The sequence below is a fragment of the Pinus tabuliformis genome, chromosome J (genome assembly GCF_031772625.1).
Source record: "Pinus tabuliformis cultivar Carrire ecotype Pingquan chromosome J, CPIR1, whole genome shotgun sequence".
NCBI classification, from domain to species: domain Eukaryota; kingdom Viridiplantae; phylum Streptophyta; class Pinopsida; order Pinales; family Pinaceae; genus Pinus; species Pinus tabuliformis.
In genome coordinates, this window is record NC_142295.1 from 577,279,478 (window position 1) to 577,301,040 (window position 21,563).

Below are 21,563 nucleotides of genomic sequence, written 5' to 3' on the forward strand. Positions count from 1 at the left end.
CCACCTAAACTATCCATCCAGAACTCAAATTAAGGTTCTGACCTTGCACTCCTAAACTAGGCCTGTTGCCCAGCAAACTCGGCCTAAAGAGCAAACTTCTACAATGCCTTGCTTCTTCTTTATGAGAGCGAATTCCCAATCCTTAACTCATGCCTTGTCACCGTTTTAATTAACATGATGTCACCTACAGCACATATTTCCATGTTGTCACCTACAGCACACATAGGCCTTGTGTTGTTGATTAGGGTTGCATATTGTAGATAAAACAGCGGCTAGGTATCCTTGATTGGACTACAGATAAGGGCCTTTATTTGTTGCTCGTTAGGCCTCCTTAGACTACGGCTAGGGCACCTTTAAGACTATGGATATATCTCCTCCTTAACGCTGCTAGAGCTCTCCTTCAATTGCGGCCAAATCTCTCCCTTGCCTGCGGCTAAGACTCTTCCTTATTGCGGCTAAGGTAAGGCAAGATCTACCTCCCATTAGGATTGTGTATAGGGCAGCATTAGCCCTTCCTTGACAGCTGATTAGGGCACACTTGAACAACAACTTGAGCTCCTAGATTAGACTACGGCTAGGTCATCTTATCTCCATTAAGACAACGTATAGAACCCTTCTTGACTACGTAGAGGTGTCTCCTCCTAGGACTGCGTACAGCCTTCTTTGATTAACTACGTTAGGGCTTCTTCATTAGGGCAGCATAGAGCCTTTCTCCATTAGGGCAACGTTATCCCTTAGGATCTCTCCTCCTACCAAAACCCAAAGACAAGTAGAGACGAGGAGATCCCAAGCGAGTGTATCCAAATGACTTTCAAGGCACCTCTATTTATACTAAAACCTTGAGTACATGTGGGGTTTATTTGGTTGTTGGCCGACCTTAACGAATTGTCACATAACACAAATAAATTCATATCTCCATGAATACTTATAGGAATCGGATGATCTTTAGATCAATCCTACACCTCTCGATGAGAGGGATCCAAGAAAAATATCAGCTACCATTAATAAGATGACCCACATGGAGTTTGGCCCTAGTTGCCAATTTTAACAAAAAAGTACTCTTAAAGGGACAACTGCTAGGCCAAGGGCAACGATGGAGACTTGCCACTATCACCTCAGCTAAGACTCCCTACTCTTTACGGACTTTCACCAATGGGAGGAGACCCAATATATAGAAAGTCACTTGTGAAATTGAATCAACAAATGGATGTGAAGTGACCATAATGACCTTTTTCTTAGAAGGAGGTTTAAAAATGGAGCTTGCTTGCTCTTCAATCAAGGTACAAAGCTTTCTAGAAGGAGGTGAAGATTTAACGAGTAGGTTTAAGGGGTATGCCTTGTTAAGGAGTTTCCCAATCCCTAAAATCTTTATTGAACTTGGTCTCCCAAGTGGTTCTTGAAGAATTAACTTTTCAAAGGTATGGGACCACATAGGACCAAGTGGACCCAGCCAAAGTTAAGAGGAGGGAGTTTAGCAACCAATGATGATCTTAACCCAAACAAGGAAGGAGAAAGGATCAAAACAAGATTTTTCACTTAAAGGTGTCAAATTGATCCTATGAGGTACTAACTGAGGGAACAGCAGGGCAAAGTTTGATCTCAGAGCTAGGGCTTGGGATATCTCACAATCCCACTGTTATAATTTCATCAAATTTGGAGGAGACCTTGAGGACACACTAGCGCAATAGAGGCTACTTTGTCGGGAAAGTGATGCCCTAGGTGGCCTAGTGTGGCTAGACCTAGAATGAAGGGGGTAAGGTGAAGAAAAAATGGTTCTTTGAGTGACCACCTATTGGTACACCGGTGCCTAATCCCTTGGGGAGAATGGAGTCTAGGAGAATGATAAGAAAGGACTTCATTTCTCGGTCAAGGAGGCCTCAAGGACTACTTTGCTTAGCCTTTAGGTCAAGAAGAAGTGACCTTAAAGCTTTATACGTCGCTTTGCAAAAAGAGATGGCTTATCAAGAGAAATTCAATGGTAGAATTATCCCTACGAGATTTCGTTCAACATACATGGCCCATACATTGAGAAATGCTATATAGAAACAATAATTCCACAATTTTACAATTATGTAATGCAACAATAGCCCTAGTATAGAGAAAATCCCATTCCAATGCCTATGACAAAGTAAAACAAGAATAGCAATAAATGTGTGTACTTACATGTAAGAGAACATATCCAACCATTTGTTGAAACTTCTAAGTCTAACACGTTAGAAATCCCTACTACATTATCTGGTTTAATTTCTCCTACTTGTTCATTCCATTAACAGGTTATTTATAAATATAAATACTGAAATAAACACAAATGCAGCCTTAACTCATATACAGATCAGCAACTGAAATAATTGAGACAAACACATAAGTGGCACCGTTATTTTTGGACAATCGTCCCCGAAAAAGCCCAATGCAGGAAAACTGATGCAGCAGATATGAGTGTTTTATTATTATGCAGTTTATGAATACAACTAGGGTCCCAGAAATGGCTCACCCAACAGAGAATGCCCTAGGCAATAGTACCTCTCCTTGGAGACAGATATTCCGACTGATTAATCATCAGATGAACGATCTCGCAGCAACTATGGCAGCTTCCACTACACTACGTCACCTTCTCAGCTTAACAGCACTCAATCTACCCCATGAAAATCTTCTAGGTGTTGCCTCTTGGCCCTGCGTCAGATTTGCTAGCCTCTGCGCAACTATTGAAGCCTCTACGTCAGCCCTCACACCCTCTGTGTCACCCAGGCTGGCCTCTTTAGCCTCTGCGTAGCTCCCAACTGCCTCTGCATCAGCCTCTCCAGGCTCTACACTATCTCTCTGGCACTATCTCTACCTCTCTGCTATGTATTCTTGGCCTTGTGTCGAACTGCCCCTCACTACAACAGATCTTTGGTTCGATTCTCTCAACAAACCCCACTCTAGAAAATCGAACTCACTGATCAATTTGGTGTATCTCCAACTGACCCTCAAGCCTTCTCTTATATTTTTCCTGTTGAGTCTTCAACGGCCGAGATTAAGTCCCTAATCAACGGCTAAGATTAGATTTGGCTTGATCCTCATCTCTTGGAACCTTCTAACCCAAAATTATATTAATACACATTAATATTTTAATTTTCCTAAGTTTATACTTAGAACCACATTAAAAATAATAATTATTTTGATATCTCCTCATCCGAATAGAATTTCTCCAAACGATTTCTGGGTTTTGGAGATCTCATGTCCTTTAGCCTCTCCACCAATTTTCATGGCTAGAGCACATCCGATGCTACCACAAATCAACACTCTCTCTTAGCGAGGAATGTGCTCTAGTAATGCTTCACCACATAAACATCACACTGATCTTCCGCATCGGTACCTGTGCTAATGCTTGGCCTGCTGCCTCACATCCTCTACAATGTTGCTCCTGTATTGTTGCCCATGACACTGCCACTGCCACTGCTACATTTGTACTGCAGCTCCCTCTCAATATGTTTCCCATGCTGCCCCTAGCACTGCCACTGCTAGCTGTTGCACTGCAACTCAGTTTCCGAGAAGTAGGTAATTGACTTCCCCAAATACTGACATCCCAGTCAGTCTGGAAGCCTTGTGATGCTGACACTGCCTCTACTACTAACCCATGTTGCCACTGCGCTACTGCAAACACCTCTGTGCCTCTCACATTGTTGCAACCTCTGTTGCCTGCTACAAACTTCTGCACTCTAGCCTTGCCTTGCTGCTCCATCACACTTTGCTCCACCCGACATCTATCATCATGCTATTGTCGTTAAGAGCTCCCGTAGCCGGATGTGATCCAAGAGTTTGGGCACCTCAAGGGTCCTGCCCCTCTATAGCTCTTTCGAACTACAACTCTAAATCACCCCACCTCCCTCCTGGAGATGTGGCTGCCATCTCTGCGAAATGAATGTCGAGCTAGTTCTCTTCTCCCTCTTTCGCTGCTGCCCCAGCAAAACTCGGATCTAGATTTCTTCTGCGCTAGAAATCCTCTAAGGAACAAGCTCCTCTAGACTCCCTCTGAGACCTGATTTCCTTCACGGAAATCCTCCGACCAAATGTCGAACTGCTCCTATCCAATCCGTCAACTCGGATCTGGATTTCTTGGATAGAAATCCGTCAAGGTAACAACTCCATCTACCTTGGTTCTGTCTCCTTAGGTATTGTTTTGTTCTTACAGAACCAGCACCCCACCAACTTCTCAATCACAATCTGCCCACAACTTCCCAAGCCCCGGCAACTGAAGAAACTGAGCCTTTCTGGCTCTGCGCAATCCCAGCAACGGTAGAATCTGCTCCTCCTGGCCACAGTGTCGATCCTTCCTGGCTGAGAAAGATGACCAGGTACTGCGTAGGTCTAATCTGCCCCTCTGCCTCTGCTTTTGCCCTCCTCTTGACTCGAAATGATGACGCAGGCCCTCTGCGTCACTTATTCTCTGTTGCTTCTACTCTAGAACAACACTATCTCCCAAGACAAGAGCTACTGCTGCAAATTCTTCATATTTCTGCTGGTGCCTTCAGTCTTCTAGTGATATGTAATGCTCTGATACCATGTTGAAATTTCTAAGTCTGACACATTAGAAATCCATACTACATTATCTGGTTTAATTTCTCCTACTTGTTCATTCCATTAACAAGTTATTTATAAATATAAATACTGAAATAAACACAAATGCAACGTTAACTCTTATACAAATCAGCAACTGAAATAACTGAGACAAACACACAAGGGACACCGTTATTTTTGGACAATCATCCCTCAAAAAACCCAATGCGGGAAAACCGGTGCAGTAGATATGAGGGTTTTATTATTATGCAGTTTCTGAATACAACTAGGGTGCCAGAAATGGCTCACCCAATAGAGAATGCCCTCAGCAATAGTACCTCTCCTCAGAGACAGGTATTTCGGCAATCACCGAATGAACGATCCCATAGCAATTATGGCAGCTTCCACTGCTCTACGTCACTCTGATAGGGACTGCGTCACCTTCTCAACTTACTAGCACTCAGTTTTCCCCACAAAAATCTTCCAAGCGCTTCCTCTTGGCCCTGCGTCAGCTCTGCTAACTGAAGCCTTTGCGTCAGCCCTCAGACCCTCTGCGTCACCCACGTGGCCTCTTCAGACTCTGCGTAGCTCCCATCTGCCTCTGCGTCAACCTCTCCAGGCTCTACGCTATCTCTCTGGCACTATCTCTACCTTTCTACTATGTATTCTCGGCCTTGTGCCGAACTGCCCCTCTGCAACAGATCACTGGTTCGATTCTCTCAGCAAACCCCACTCCAGAAAATCGAACTGACTGATCAATTTGGTGTATCTGCAATTGATCCTCAAGCCTCCTCTTATACTTTTCCTGTTGAGTCTTCAACAGCCGAAATTAAGTCCTTAATCAACGGCTAAGATTAGATTTGGCTTGATCCTCGTCTCTTGGAACCTTCTAACCCAAAATTATATTAATACACATTAATATTTTAATTTTCCTAAGTTTATACTTAGGACCCCATTAAAAATATTAATTATTTTAATATCTCCTCATCTGGGTAGAATTTCTCCAAACGATTTCTAGGTTTTGGAGATCTCATGTGCTTTAGCCTCTCCACCAATTTTCATGGCTAGAGCACATTTGATGCTACCACAAATCAACACTCCCTCTTGGCAAGGAATGTGTTCTAGACTTCTAGTAATGCTTCACCACAGAAACATCACACTGATCTTCCGCATCGGTACCTGTGCTGATGCTTGGCTTGCTGCTCCTGTATCGCTGCCCATGACACTGCCACTAGTACATCTGTACTACAGCTCCCTCTCAATTGTTGCCCATGCTACCCCTAGCACTGCCACTGCTAGCTGCTGCACTGCAACTCAGTTACCGAGAAGTAGGTAATTGACTTCCCCAAACACTGACATCCCAGTAAGTCTGAAAGCCTCGTGACGCTGACATTGCCTCTACTGCTAACTCGTGCTCCCTCTGCTACCACTGCGTTGTTGCAAACACCTCTATACCTCTCACACTATTGCAACCTCTTTTGCGCTGCTACAGACTTTTGCGCTCTAGCCTTGCCTTGCTACTCCATCACACTTTGCTGCACCCGACATCTGTCATCATGCTATTGTCATTAAGGGCTCCCGTAGCCGGATCTGATCCAAGAGTTTGGGCACCTCAAGGGTCCTTCCCCTCTATAGCTCTTTTGAACTACAGCTCTAAATCACCCCACCTCCCTCCTGGAGATGTGGCTGCCATCTCTGCCGAATGAATGTCGAGTTAGTTCTCTTCTCCCTCTTTCGTTTTTGCCCCAACAAAACTCAGATATGGATTTCTTTGGTGCTAGAAATCCTCTAAGGAACAAGCTCCTCTAGACTCCCTCTGAGTCCTGATTTCCTTCACGAAAATCCTATGGCCAAATGTCGAACCGCTCCTATCCAATTCGTCAACCCGGATCTGGATTTCTTGGATAGAAATCCGTCAAGGTAGCAACTCCCTCTACCTTGGTTCCGTCGCCTTAGGTATTGTTCTGTTCTAACAGAACCAGCACCCCACGAGCTTCTCAATCACACTTTGTCCACAGCTTCCCAAGCCCTGAAAACTGAAGAAACTGAGCCTTTCAAGCTTTGCGCAATCCTGACAACGGCAGAACCTACTCCTCCTGGCCACAGTGTCGATCCTTCTTGGCTGAGAAAAGATCACCGGGCACTACGTAGGTCTGATCTGCCCCTCTCTACCTCTACACTAGCCCTCCTCCTGACTCGAAATGATGACACAAGCCCTCTGCATCACTTATTCTCTGTTGCTTCTACTTTGGAACAACACTGTCTCTCGGGACAACAACTACTACTGCAAATTCTTCATATTTCTGTTGGTGCCTTCAGTCTTCCTGTGATCTGTAATGCTCTGATACCATGTTGAAATTTCTAAGTCTGACACGTTAGAAATCCCAACTACATTATCTGGTTTAATTTCTCCTACTTGTTCATTCCATTAACAAGTTATTTATAAATATAAATACTGAAATAAACACAAATGCAACCTTAACTCATATACAGATCAGGCACTGAAATAACTGAGACAAACACACAAGCGACACCGTTATTTTTGGACAATTGTCCCCGAAGAAACACAATGCGGGAGAACTGGTGCAGCAGATATGAGGGTTTTATTATTATGTGTTTCTGAATACAACTAGGATGCCAGAAATGGCTCACCCAACAGAGAATGTCCTCGACAGTAATACCTATCCTCGGAGACAGATATTTTGGCTGATCAATCACCGGATGAACGATCCCACAGCAACTATGGCAGCTTCCACTCCTCTACGTCACTTTGATAGGGACTGTGTCACCTTCTCAGCGTACTAGCACTCAGTTTGCCCCACGAAATCTTCCAAGCGCTGCCTCTTGGCTCTGCGTCAACTCTGCTAGCCTCTGTGCAGCTACTGAAGCCTTTGCGTCAGCCCTCAGACCCTCTGCGTCACCCATGCTGGCCTCTTCAGCCCATCTAGGCTCTGCGTTGTCTCTCTGGCACTATCTCTGCCTCTCTGCTATGTATTCTCGGCCTTGTGTCGAACTACCCCTCACTACAACAGATCATTGGTTCGATTCTCTCAGCAAACCCCGCTCCAGAAAATCGAATTGACTGATCAATTTGGTGTATCTCCAACTGACCCTCAAGCCTCCTCTTAATCTTTTCTTGTTGAGTCTTCAACGACCGAGATTAAGTCCCTAATCAACGACTAAGATTAGATTTGGCTTGATCCTCATCTCTTGGAACCTTCTAACCTAAAATTATATTAATACACATTAATATTTTAATTTTCCTAAGTTTATACTTATGACCCCGTTAAAAATATTAATTATTTTAATATCTCCTCATCTGTGTAGAATTTCTCCAAACGATTTATGGGTTTGGAGATCCCATGTGCTTTAGCCTCTCCACTAATTTTCATGGCTAGAGCACATCTGATGCTACCACAAATCAACACCATCAACATATTTGCAAATAAAGAAGCTCCAAGATAAGAAAGTCCAATCCAAACATCAAAATTCATCCATGCTCCAATTCATCCTGCAAGAAAGAAGTGCGGAATTCTCAAGAGAGAAAATGATCCAATCTAAGTGATGATACAAAATGAATTCATGTCTCTCCTATTTATACACTCGTTAGGAGTTCGAATTACCTAATTTGAGGCTACATTAGCCCATCAACTAAAATAATGTGCAAATAATTATCTATTGGTGACAAGCCCACCAAACTAGCTCATAAATAAAATAATAAGCCCCCCAAGAGTTCGAATAATCAAAAATGCATGTCGTTGGGCTCTATAAGAGGCCTGATGAAGTCCATAAGTGCCAAAATGATGAATTGGACTTCCAAAAGTAATGGATAAGGGGTTGGCCCCTTGTTATGCACATAATAAACCTGTGGTGCTCCCAATGGCTATGAGGGCACACAAGTGATCTCATGGGTCTCCAAGTAAGTCGAAGATGCCTGTAGGCCATCTGTAAGAGCTCAAATGATGGTATAAGTGATGCTACATCAGCATACAAGTCCTACGTCATTTACCAAGTGCATGGTACAACTGTGGGGTTGTCTGGGCAAAGGTGAACTAGGTGCATCTTCTCGTCCAATAGCTGAATCTCGAACAATCTCTGAACATTTATGGGGATCCATGGAGTGTTTTCTAATGCTATTGAGGCCCATGGCTCTCAACACACACCCTACATGTCCCAATGTAGCCCTTTGGAGACCAAACCCAAGATGGAGACCGTCTGCAATCCTCCATAAGGTCCAATGTGTCCCCAGCTTTCTAGTACAACAAGTCATCAAGGAAATCGAGTAAAAGAGCTTACAAACCATGGACAACTAGTGGGGACTTCATAATGGGCTTTGGCACGTGCTAATGTCTCCAAGCTTCGAATGGGGTTAACCAAGTATCCCATTAGGAGGTTTCTACTTCTAAAGGGGATAATATGTCTAGGGTACATCCTTTTAAAAGTGGTGGCATGTGATAAAGAGATGAATGGAGTAGGGAATGAAAAGGGGCAGCCTTAGGCCACATGCTAAGGTATAGGGGTAGCTAGTAAAAGAGAAGCCCACACTTGGGTATATAATGTATAAGAGGGAACAATCGTGGTACATGTGGTGCTCCGACCTTGATTTTTCCACCCTTCTTTATATGCCTTTTGCCTTTTATGATTTTTCTTTAATTCATTACTCGGGGCACAAGGGGTAAGGGCATGATGTATGAGATATAGCAATGGATACCCCTTTTAAGGTAGGGTGGTTCATTCCCCACCAGTGGTTGGGACAATCATGGGTTCCTAAATGATAAAGGAGGCTCATCTAGGGCCTGTAGGAACTAGGGTGATGACCATGAAGTTGGGGTAAATCTCATGTATTGGCTTTTTCCCACATGCTAAATGTGTTTGTCCCAGCCATCTTTTGCATTTTGCAGTACATTTTCCTGTTGAATGTGGCCAATTATGCTTTTACTTTATTTTCAGTTTCATCAACCTCTGAGGCATCATTCCAAGCCCAACCCAAGGTGTGGGCAAGGGGAGGGGGAGGCCAACCCTATATGGACCCAGTGGAGGAATGTGGACCCATGTGGGAGAAACGATGAATGGGGTTATAATGAGTGGAAAGGGGGCAATATATGCAGTTGAGGGAGCGGGACCACGCAACCAAAATGGTCAGTAAAAGAGATCCCACGGGACTAGAATCCAAGGTTAACATCCAAAAGGGGTCTAGGGGACAAGGCCACATACCTTGCTCATTATTTCCGTTGAATCCCCCCATTAATCCATGCCCAAAAGTGTCCATTATAAGCAAACTACAATACTCTATTACCAAATGACAAGGCATACCTTTAGGTTCGAGAGGCCCACCTTCAAACATACGATAATGGCAAATGGGTGAGGAACCACATGGTTGGCTCAGGTGGCAGAGAAGTGGCACAACAAACTAGTTGGTGGCTGCAAGGGGTTGCTGGCTACCGACTGATAACCATCTTGGAGAAAAAATTTCTCCTAGGGATATCACCCTCAAAGTGGTGGGTAACAATGCCAACACACAATACAGCAGTGATGCCAAGAGTGAAACGGAGAGCCAAAATATCACTAAAATACCAAACCATTGTAAAGCTAGACCATTGTGCGAATGTCATACCATTATAATGTGATGATGCTAGACTGTGATGTTGTGCATACTCATATGTCATTAAGAGAGCGAGGACATAAATATCACTGAGTCATAACTAAAATGTAATCGAAACTTGGAGCCATATGAAACCATACTGTAATGTAACAAAGCGCTGAGCCATACCAAGACCAAACTGAAATGTAGAGATCCGAATACATAGGTGCAATACCAAGACAAATGTGACAGCGAATGCATTGTCATTATGGTGAGTTCATTTCAGAGCGAAGTCATTCTCTTATCACAAAGCAAGATTTGAGATGCAAATAAGATCAATGAATAGTGAAATTGTATATCATACCAGAACAGAGCGAAACCATATGTCAATTCAACGATGCAATAATTGGTAGCCTCATATTAATAGCGGATATCAGAGGAACCTCTAGCTCTATTCCTTCAAGCTCTAGTCTTTGTGAAGAAAATAGAGAGAAGGCAGACCCGAGACCCTCAGTAAAGTGAGCCATCCGAGCTTTAGAAAAAATTGAGCCATCGAACCTTAGCATGCAAAACATAGAGAAAGATGCCATGTGAATATTTCAAAGCAAATTTGCACTCACTTGTATGAGGATCACCCTAATGGGGTTTTCATATTTGAATCCTTTAATGAAAAGTCATGACTCTTTGTGAGAGCCAACTTGAAGAAATTTAAATTCCAATTGAATAGAATTTGGATTAAAATAATTTTCCCTCCAATAATGCCGACATAGCAAGACCTTTGAAATTGATTTCAAAAATAATATTCTTCTTTTTACCATAGGGTTAGCAATTTACAACTTATGGGTTTTATGAGAAATTTATCCCATAGTTGCCCAATCTTCAACACCAAGTCCCATCTAGAGATTACAAACCCTAGATACCAAAAACCTTAAAAAATGTAAGATCTACAAATCCTGGAATGTTGCAAAACCCTAATTACTTTTTAGACCTCTTTCAAAAGATCATTACCATACATAACTTGAAAAACACATAAACATTGTACATACCTCTACTATATCATCATACCTTCAAAGATCCGGCCCTTCTACATGAGTCAACATTTCTTCAAATGTCTCAACTTCTCCTATGTTGAGCTACCAACTTTGTCTTCTCGCAAAGTTATAGATATCATTCCTTTTTTTGAATGTTTTTCAAGTGCCAAGACCAATCATCATTAGAATACTTTGTTCTTTCCTTCAATTCTTGTTATGCCACAGTATGCCTTATTCAAAATGCTTTTGAATTGTTGCACAAATGGTTACAGTCATCATAGTCATGCTTCAAAAGTCATAGAGACAATTAGAACCTGAAGCTGAACTGTCATGAGAAGCAGGTGAACTGTCATCAATGAATCCAGCACTCTGAAACTGAATGGGCTTTGAGTAGTCTGGAATATGAAAGGACAAGTCCTTGTCATATCCAAGACCAGTTCTGTGCTTGTTGTGGACAAGATGTTCCCAAGGTCTGATGATGGGCTTGGGAAGTGCAGACTGAGTTTCTGCATCTGCATGTACAACTGCTGCTTTATTGGATTCTGGATTTGATTCAACCTCAATCTTACTAATTTCACCACTTGCTGGTTTAACCTTGAACAACATATTGTTTTGAGCAGAAAACAATTTGGAATGACAAATCTGTTGAAGCTCATCTTGCTGGAACTGAGATTCTAGTTGCAAAAAATCAATCTTTTCTTGTGCATCATGCAGGCAGGTCTGAATGTCACAAAGAGTGTCATTGCTAACATTTACCTTCCCACCAATAGTGGAGTGTATTAGTGTATTCAGTAACTCTAATACATCATCAAATCTAGCCATTGTCTCAACAAAGAAATGAACACTCAACAATCCTAGTGGAACTATAGCAAGTCTATTGAAGATTTCAAAAATTAAGAATATCAGTTTGAAAAAGGCACTCAACTAATTCCAGCTAAGAATTTAGCCAATCACTAACAGATTTGTGTCCAGCAAGAATGAGAGGCTCAAAGTCCTTCCAACACAGATACAATAGATATGTTTCACCCTTAAAATGCTCAGGTATACCAAGATACGCTTTGTATGGATGCACAACTAAATGACTTCTTCCTTCTTTGAAATTCGAACTTCAACTACAGGAATGGATTACATATACCTCTGATATATCAACTCTAATAATAACAGAGATCTGAAGTAGAATATACCAGCAAATGTTAGGAAGAACAGTGGCTGTAGATAAGTGTTATAACATCAAAGAAGCTCCACAGTGATAATATATGCAACGTATTCAGCTCCAAAACAGAGAAATAAATATGGAGTGTCTTCAATATATTCACAGCCACACATCCAATGAGATGAGGAAGTTTAAGACCCTCTATAGCAGAGGTACATCACCAAACATCACTTCCAATAGTCTATACTCATTAAGATTTCAAGCACAGGTACAGTGATATGCTGCTCAACTGAAACAACCACAGAAAATACAAGTTTGTAGCCTTGGGGCTAGATCATTCTTTATGCCCTTAGTTGTTATGCTTCGCCTCTTGAGTTCGTCTTTCAGCTCTGTAACCTTCCACTGCTTCAGAGGGCGATTCCTAAAACCCCTTCAAGGCAAACAATCCAGGTAACAATCCGAGTTCGAATCCGAACAAGTGCTCAACAGAATATTCACCTCGGATAAGCAAAGCAATATCGTCCAAACCCTCAAATAAGGCCTCAGAATGGACTTGTTGCTACAGGTGATACCTTAGATAACTCGCTAGTCATAGTTATTGTGCTAAAGTCAATTCGCTAGCTCAGATAAGGCCTCAGAATGAACTCACTGCCACAATTAATGTGCTAAGGTCAATTCACTGGCTCAGAGAAAGCTTTAGAATGAACTAGCTGCCACAGTTGATGAGATAGAATCAATTTGCTTGCTCAGATAAGTTCTTAGAATGAACTCGTTGCCACAGTTGATGTGCTAGAGTCAATTTGCTGGCTCAGATAAGGCCTCAGAAATTATACACTGCCACAATTGATACCTCAGGGATGATCCACGGTCATCAACAGTGCCTCAGAGGTATATGACTGTCTCAGAATTGTTTCAGAGAGAGATTGCTGTCAGAGATAATACCTTAAATATTGGTTGCTGCCATTGTTAATTCCTCCGAGGTAGTTTAATGTCTTAGAGATAGACTGCTGCCTCAGTTAAGGCCTCAGAGATGGTCCACTGCCTCCACTTTGATGAGTTTAGCCCGACGTCCTCAGTAAACAACCCTCACGAGCCTCAGGAACATCTTGCTGCAACAGAAAGGGCCTCGGGAACAACTCGCTATCACAGATGTTGCGTCATAGTTAGCTCACTGCCACAGGTAGTGCCTCAGTGATGGTTTGCTTCCTTTAGCTTCTTCTGCTTAGAGCGTTTGCTTCCTTTACGCATCCACTCTGCTGAGCTTGGACGCTACCGGAAATTATCACCAATACGATGGGACCCTCTGCTTCCTATCGATTGGGTTCTGGCAACGAAGATGCTTGTTCAGCGGTACAGATTATTCAGAAAACGCAACTCTCCGAAAGTGATTGATTGCTTAGTGGAATCAAATTGGAAAATGGTATTCATCTTTAGGCAGCATCGGCCCTTTTTCAACTTGCATTTAGATAGATGTCACTCAATCACAAACTTCTGCAGTCCAATTCTAGTATCATGAGAATGCCAAAACAGATCGCCAAAGCTTTAGTATTCGAAGTGCCAAGCAGAGCTCGAGCAATACCAATACCAATTCCGTTTACGTTCCAGCTTCAACATCGGTGTAATGAGCGTTGCCACACAATGCACACACCCCAATTCTGGATTCCCAAGCTTTTACGTGAGAGCCTTCACATGGAGCAGAGAATCAGCAAAGCCAGTTGCAAAAGTATTTGCATTTTTGGGGAATGAGAGTAATACTAAGGCCCTTTCGTCGTTAGAACCCAAAGCCGTCAGTATTCCACAGTATATCTGTGGCAGTGGCAAATGTTCCCAACAAGAATGCCATGCAAACCAAATCATTAGTGAAGGGGCTGTCATAAAACTTTGTAAGAATGACCGACTGAGAGAGGCATTCCACCTTTTACAGCGGATGGACTACCCACATTTCTCAACTTACGCTTCGAACACTGCTCCATAACAATCACACGCACACCTTGCACCGCGAGTTATATCAACGCACAGACTCCGGAGGCACCATGGTTACGCTGGTTAATACCAGGAGGTCTTCTTCAGCAACCGGTTAAGCTGCGTGGAGGTCTTCTTCAGCAACCACAGTTACGAGCTCTGATACTCTGCTCGTAGCTACTCGAACCAGGCATCATTCGAACCAGGGCGCGTGGGAGGTTCGATCTTGGAACCTCCACCCAATTTTAATGTTTCCGGCGTTGCAGCAGAGGAAACTTTGACTATGATTAACCGTCTCCACAGAGAAGAAGTCTCTGGAATATCACCTCAACCAAAAAGATTATGAGGAAAGAAGAAAATGCGATTGGCACCAGATATGCAGATAATCCATAGAGAGAGAATGAGTAAAGAAATCAGTGCATATCCAGGGAATCAAAGACCCTGTCAAGGAAGAGAGGAGTTACAACAGAAGGCGGAGAATAATGTCAGATATTTGCAGCGTCTAAACAGTGGCAGCGTTTAATGGGTAGCGACTGTGGAGGGGCAGTGGACAGACTGACCACGCAGAGGTTCTTGAATCATTTCAGTTTCCATATTAGATAACCATTGTATCTGCCCGTCGGACCCCTGATAGACAGAGGTGGCAGCGAATCTCAGACAACGGTTATGGCAGAGAGTATAGAGCGTAGGAAAGAATATGGCGCAGAATGAGGAATAAAACGCTCAATAAGGTGGCAATTCTGATCAATTCTGATTAGTAGAAAGACAGAACTGACATGTAGGTAGAGACCACAAAACAAGTGGCTCAAATATGAGCAGGGCCAGAATTCGCCTGCTCTGATACCATGTTAAACACACATGGACAGCAAACAATGTGAAAGATAAATCATGCAGTACAATTTTTATTAACAAGAGATTTACATTTATAGTACATTATGTGACTCTTGGGTTTCAGATCCCAAGGTCTCTTGGACTGCTTAGTCTATTCGGCTTCCACACTAACCCATTTAGGATTAGGTGTCCAACAGTCAATGCCACAGAGATGCAGGCGATCTTCAGACAGTTCCTAGATAGGTCAACTTCTCAGTGAAATCTATCGAAGTCTTATACTAATCATAATTAGATTCATAATTCATCGCTGTCATAAAATTTGTCTCATTAGGATTCAGGTAACAGAGTCAAGTTTTCCAGTTTCTGTCAACGTGGCATATAGATATGCAATTTATTTAGATATGAGGTTCATTGGAATACAACGCCATTCAAATAATTCGAGTAACATTAGGCATTGATGTCACAGACCATAGAACAAGACCATGATTTCGATCATCGTATCACTATAATTTGTGAGACAGAGCGTTTACTGAGAGGAATTACGGAGAGCTAAGCCAATATAGTGATAAATGCATATAAATTGAGCAATATCTATATCGCTACTGTATTGATGCACTGATGTGAACCATTATATATTTGCTAGTAACTAAATCACCCACTGAATCAATTTTGAGCCAGAGATGAAAGCAAATCATGATGTCTATGTGCGATATCATTATTGCGTCATCTTGTGGAGTGTTCCTGTAATTTTTATGTGAGCCATATATTTACATCATACATGCGAGCTACAGGAGAATTTGATCAAAACAATGTCATAGAATTGAGTTTTGATTTTGCTTTGAGTCATTATTATGTCATACAGAGAATAGGGGAGCCATACCCAGCATATGAGTCATGGGAATTCATTAGGCAACAAATTGATCTAGCCATCAAGGAATTCAAGGACAATTCGAGCTATGTTCATAAAACAGATTGATCCACTACAAATTTCAACAGATGCAAGCCTCCATTCTTGAATGTAGATGTTTGAATCATGTGAATCATAAAGTTCGGACCTCTGAATGTGTAATAGATAGAATCCACAGAGTGTGATGCTTGACGACCAGGATCGTAACGATACCACTGTAATAGTTTGATGTCATTGATGCTAGACAATTTGGTATCATTTTAAACCATCTTGAGCCATTTAAACAAGCCACAAAGAAGATTACTGTACTTCAAATTTTTACAATATTTTGAGAATGTGATGCGAGTCCAATCATAAATATATAATATGTGTCTTAGTGTGATATTCCTGCCTAGTGTTTCACTAAGGGAATATCGAAATTTTGATCAATTTTGGCACTCACATTATCTCACTTAGGAAAAAGGGGGCCTAGGGGACCCATATTTGATTTTTGGCAAGAGGCACTCCAACTATATGCTCAGTGAAAAATTGTAGCTTTGGTGGAATGTGGGGGCCACCACGAAGGCATTTTCGGCCCACAAGAAGAATACGCTTTCATTGGCTCGAAGAAGGTGGGTGGAAGTCGATGTGGGCCCACATGCGCAGCCTTGGAGACAATTCGATAAAAGAGGGAGGAGCTCTTATTTTGGTTATCATTCATCATTTTTGAATGTCTTTGACAAGAGCACACTTGAGCAGTGAGCCAAGTTTGCATGTGTTGTTCAGCGCACCGGGTGTTTCCGAGCGGAAATCTCAGCCCTTGCTTTGGTGGACTTCGAGTGCTAGCCCAAGGAGGGAATTCTTCTTCAACATAATCCACACCAGCAACAGGAGTTCGATTTGCAGCAGCAGAGAGAGCCATAGTGTTGATTTGGGGTAGCACCGAATGTGCTCTAGCCACGAAAATTGGTGGAAAGGCTAAAGCACATGAGATCTCCAATACCCAGAAATGGTTTGGGCAAATTCTAAATGGTTTGGGAGATATTAAAATAATTAATATTTTTAATGGAGTGTTAATGTGAATTAATATAAAACTGTGTTAGAAGGGTCCAAAAGTCATGGATCAACCCAGAGTTAATATTAGCCGTTGATTAGGGACTTAATCTCGGTCGTTGAATTGTCAACGAGAAAAGTATAAGAGGAGGCTTGAGGGTCACTTGGAGAACACACCGAGTTGATCAAGATTTCGATTTTCTAGGGCAGGGTTTGCTGAGGAAGTCGAAAGAGTGATCAAAGTTGTAGCTAAGGGGCAGTGAATACAGAAGCAGAGAGGCAGAGATAGTACCAGGAGGATCAATGCAGAAACCGGGAGAGAGGGACGCAAAGCCAACCAGAGGTTCACGCAGAGCCAGCCAGGGCTCACGCAGAGGCATCCAGGAGCTGCGCAGTGCCTCAGAGAGCCATCGTGGGTGATGCAGAGGCTCTAAGGGCTAACACAGAGCTTCCATAGGCTAACACAGGGCGAGCTAGGGTGACGCTGGGCAAACATTGGGCCAGAAAGGGCTAACGCAGTCCCTAGAGGATGACGCTAGGGTTTTTGTGGGGCAGATTGGAGCTGGGAGATGTCGAAGTGTTTATCCGAGGTTTCAACCGGAACATCTGCCTCCGATTGAGAGTTACTACTGCCGAGATTATTCTCGGTTGGGTGAGCCGATTTTGCACCCAGATTGTATTTTGAAACTGCTTAATAATACAAACCCTCAGATAGTTGCATCGGTTTTCCCGCATTGGGTTTTTCCAGGGACATTGGTCCAAAAACAACGGTGTCACTTGTGTGCTTGTTTTGTTTCCTTTAGTTGATGATTTGCAATGTGTTAAGCATGTACTTGTATTTATTTTCAATATTTACATGGTAAATGACTTATTAATTAATCAGAACAAGTAGGCAGAAATAAATCAGAAAAGTACATGAAAGGTTTCTAACAGTTAGACTTAGAAATTCCAACACACAGCAGCGCAGGGATTGTGCAGTCATTGATAGAGGCATTCCAGGAGTGTGGGGAGATAAGGGAATTTGAGGTGGAGAATTGGTGGGAAGGCTTGGGAAGCCTTCTAACAGGGTTTGCAGGTATTTTGGAGGCATTTCAGCAGCAGATCATTCAAGAGGCCAAATTTCCCAGCTAGAGAGCTAGTCAAGCTCAAGGGGGTCGAAATTCTAGGGTCAAGCTTTGGCCAAACCCTTCGTGGGTTATTTTGGGTTTCTTGAGTAGAGGCCAGGATTAAATTCCTGGAATTTTCTGAGTAGTAGAGAGGGCTCTAGCAGCTCTTCATTTCAGGCAGCAACACCATTTTTTGGGTTTTACAACGCAACAGTTGGGCCGAATTGACAGGGCTTGAAGGAGGGTGATTCAAGGATCATTGAGGGCTTTGCTAGCTTGCTAAAAGCAAGCCCAGGTGCACACATTCCAACACCTTGATTGTACACCTTTCCCATTTAATAAAATGAGTAGACAGCGCTGTTGTGGAAGCATTTTCGTGGTCTGATTGTCTGTTTCGATTTTTGTGATGTGTTGTCTATTTTGCTTTGATTATTTACTGTTAATTTTCCCTTAGGGATATTACAGTGGTATCAGAGCTATAGACTTGGCATAGCCTGTGGGAGCAACGCAATCTATGACACCAGAGGATAGGTAGAACATGACATACCAGAGACAGAGGTACAAGAGCAAAGAACGATAGCTAGAGATCACCCCTGATCCCATGGTGACAGAACCAGAGGTAGAGGAACCCAACATGGGGGATAACGAGGGAGACAAAAGGGATGAGGAGAAGGAGTTTGCCCAACTCCTACTGAAGGCAGTGCAAGATTTGTCTCGGAACATTGAAGGGATGGGGCAGCGAAATAGCAATGGCAACAAGGGCAAAGGAGTCCAAGGGGATTTCCACTATGGAGAAGGGTCTGGCACATCACACCACCATGCATCTCTCCATGCCAACATGCCATTGGTCCAAAACACACCCCCTAGATCCACCATTCCCACGTTCCTACAATCTGGAGCAGGAGGGCAACCAAAGCAAGAGGAAGCACCCTATGGAGACTACTTCCTGGAGTATCAGTCTTATGGGCCTGAATTTGGGAGGGCCATTACTTTCAAAGATTTATGCCAGCTGAAAGGCAACAACAAGTCCAAGGGACAAAATGGAGGAATTTATGTGCAGGGGACAGACTTGCAATGCACGGTGGGGAGGCTATTTCTCCCAACTTTCGATGGGTCCTCCAAGAGCTCAGCCAAGGCCTAGGTCGAGAAGTTGGATGTCTATTTCCAACTGAACCAAATGACAGAAGGTGAGGCAATCAAGATTTCCACGTTGCACTTGGAAGGGGAAGCCCACGACTGGTGGTTCCACGGATTGACCACATTGGGGCATGCAAGAGTCATTGCCTATGATGAGTTCACCAGGAGGGTGTTGGAGCGGCTTGAGAGGAAGGACCCAAAGGAGTATTTTGGGGAGATGACTATGCTCAGGCAGACCGGGAGTGCAGAAACCTACATCTCAGAGTTTCTATGTTTGTCGATGATGGTCCAAAACTTGTCAGAGTCTAGGAGGATTTTCATGTTTATCGATGGGCTAGCAGTGCCATTTCGTGGATTGGTGAGGTCCAACAAGCCCACTACATTGCATGATGTCGCAGGGAGTGCCCGAGACCTACAGGATGCCCTACCCAAGACAAGGGCACCATTTCCCCCTAGACAGGGCTTCCAGTAGAAGAGGAAGGATAGCAGGGCCCCACCACCAAGGGCCAATCAGGGGCGTGCACAACTGGATGATGAGACCAGAAGAGACCTCAGGCAGAGGAAGTTGTGCTTCACTTGTCAGGAGCCATGGGCACCATGCCACAAGTGTGCAGTGGGCAAGGCTCACTATATAGAGGTCTTCTCTAACAGTGATGCAGAGGAGGAGACTTATTTTGAGATCTCGGAAGAGGACAACGCAGCACCACTAGGAGGAGGAGGAGGACCACCACCACCACCACCAGGGGAAGTTTCTTTCACACCTACTGGAGGGGTACTTGCATTGCTGCGAGGGGTACCCAAATTTTTTACTATGAGGATCTGAGGCACTGTTCAGGGGCAGCGTGTCTCAGTACTGGTGGACAATGGGGCTACCCACAACTTCATTGATGCACAGCTAGTTCAAAGGAGGGGCATCACAACTGAGGAGTTCGAGGGATTCTCAGTTCTTTTGCCTGGGGATAGGACCATGCAGCGCACCTCCTATGTGCCAGCTGTGACAGTGACCATGGGGAATTACTCCATGAAAGATCATTTCTTTGTGGTGGATGTACCGAACACCAATGTTGTGTTGGGAGTCCAATGGCTCTACACACTGGGCAGAGTCACGACAAATTGACAGAAGCTGGAGATGGAGTTCGTAGGGCAATATGGCAAGACCGTGTTGCTTCGGGGGATGCACTCATACCCCCAACAGACTATCTCAGCCCACAGGATGGAGGCTGACTTGAGACATGGAGATGTTATCACCCCAAGAAACTCTCTTAGGTTGTATATCAGAGATGCTTGGGAACATTACAAACTCAACAAAATGTTGGATAAATGGTGGATGAATGAAAGAAATGTTGCATATTCAAGCCAGATAACCACTTCTACTATGCTTAACCCCAGACATGGGTGAACACCCCCAAACTGCAAGGCTTTAGACCACCAATTACTCACAGTTTAAGGAAAATGTGATGATGGAGAATACTAATCACACCAGCAAATGCACAGGACCCTGAGATGGCCAGTTGCAACCATTTAAAAGGTCTGCCAATCTATTTCTTAATGCACAGACAGGATGACAGCTCTCTGGCATTAAAACAACAGAAACCTGCATACAAATTCAATGATACAGCTAAATTCTAACACAAAGGTGGGATGACAGCCCCTCTAATGTTAAACATCAACAGCACATGAAATAATGCATAACAGGCACAGCCTGGAACAAAGAAGAAGAAGTGGAAAGTGAGCAATCAACAGCAAAAGAAGCTTGTATTAGCTGGAAATGAAGACCAGAAGCTGCAGGTGTCTCAATAGTTGCAGTCTCCAAAAGTTGAAGCTTACACCAAAATAACATTCATCAACCTAATTACATCTTTTTTCTTGATATATATAGAGTTTGTTCACAAAAAATCTCTGCAGACCCATGCGTGGAGGGGTCATAACTAACCACCGACCACATTTACAATTAGATATGGTCTCTGATACAATTTGACTTCTTTAATCGACAAAATGACCTTTCTACTGCTCTGTTGTACTTCCACGAACAGGTGAAGCATTATCTGAATATATTTCAATAATTGCTGCAGTCATTGAACTGCTTGAGGATCGTCCTTCTCGTCCTTGACCGTGTTGTTCTTTAAATGTAGTCGCTGAGGATTAAATGTGCAGATTTCCGGGTCATCTCTCCCTTCTTCGCGTGCATGGAACAAGCCAAAAACTCTGAAAAATGCATTGAAAATGGACGAAGAGCCAAGAAAGAACGCTGGCCATTGGATGGCTGAGATGCACGACCTAGATCTGA

General features: G+C 43.3%; 1 protein-coding gene across 1 annotated transcript in view; it reads right to left on the reverse strand.

The window, feature by feature from the left end:
- LOC149228296 (uncharacterized) overlaps positions 1-21,563 on the reverse strand; it is a 311,074-nt gene that overhangs the window by 41,971 nt on the left and 247,540 nt on the right. The window lies entirely within an intron of this gene.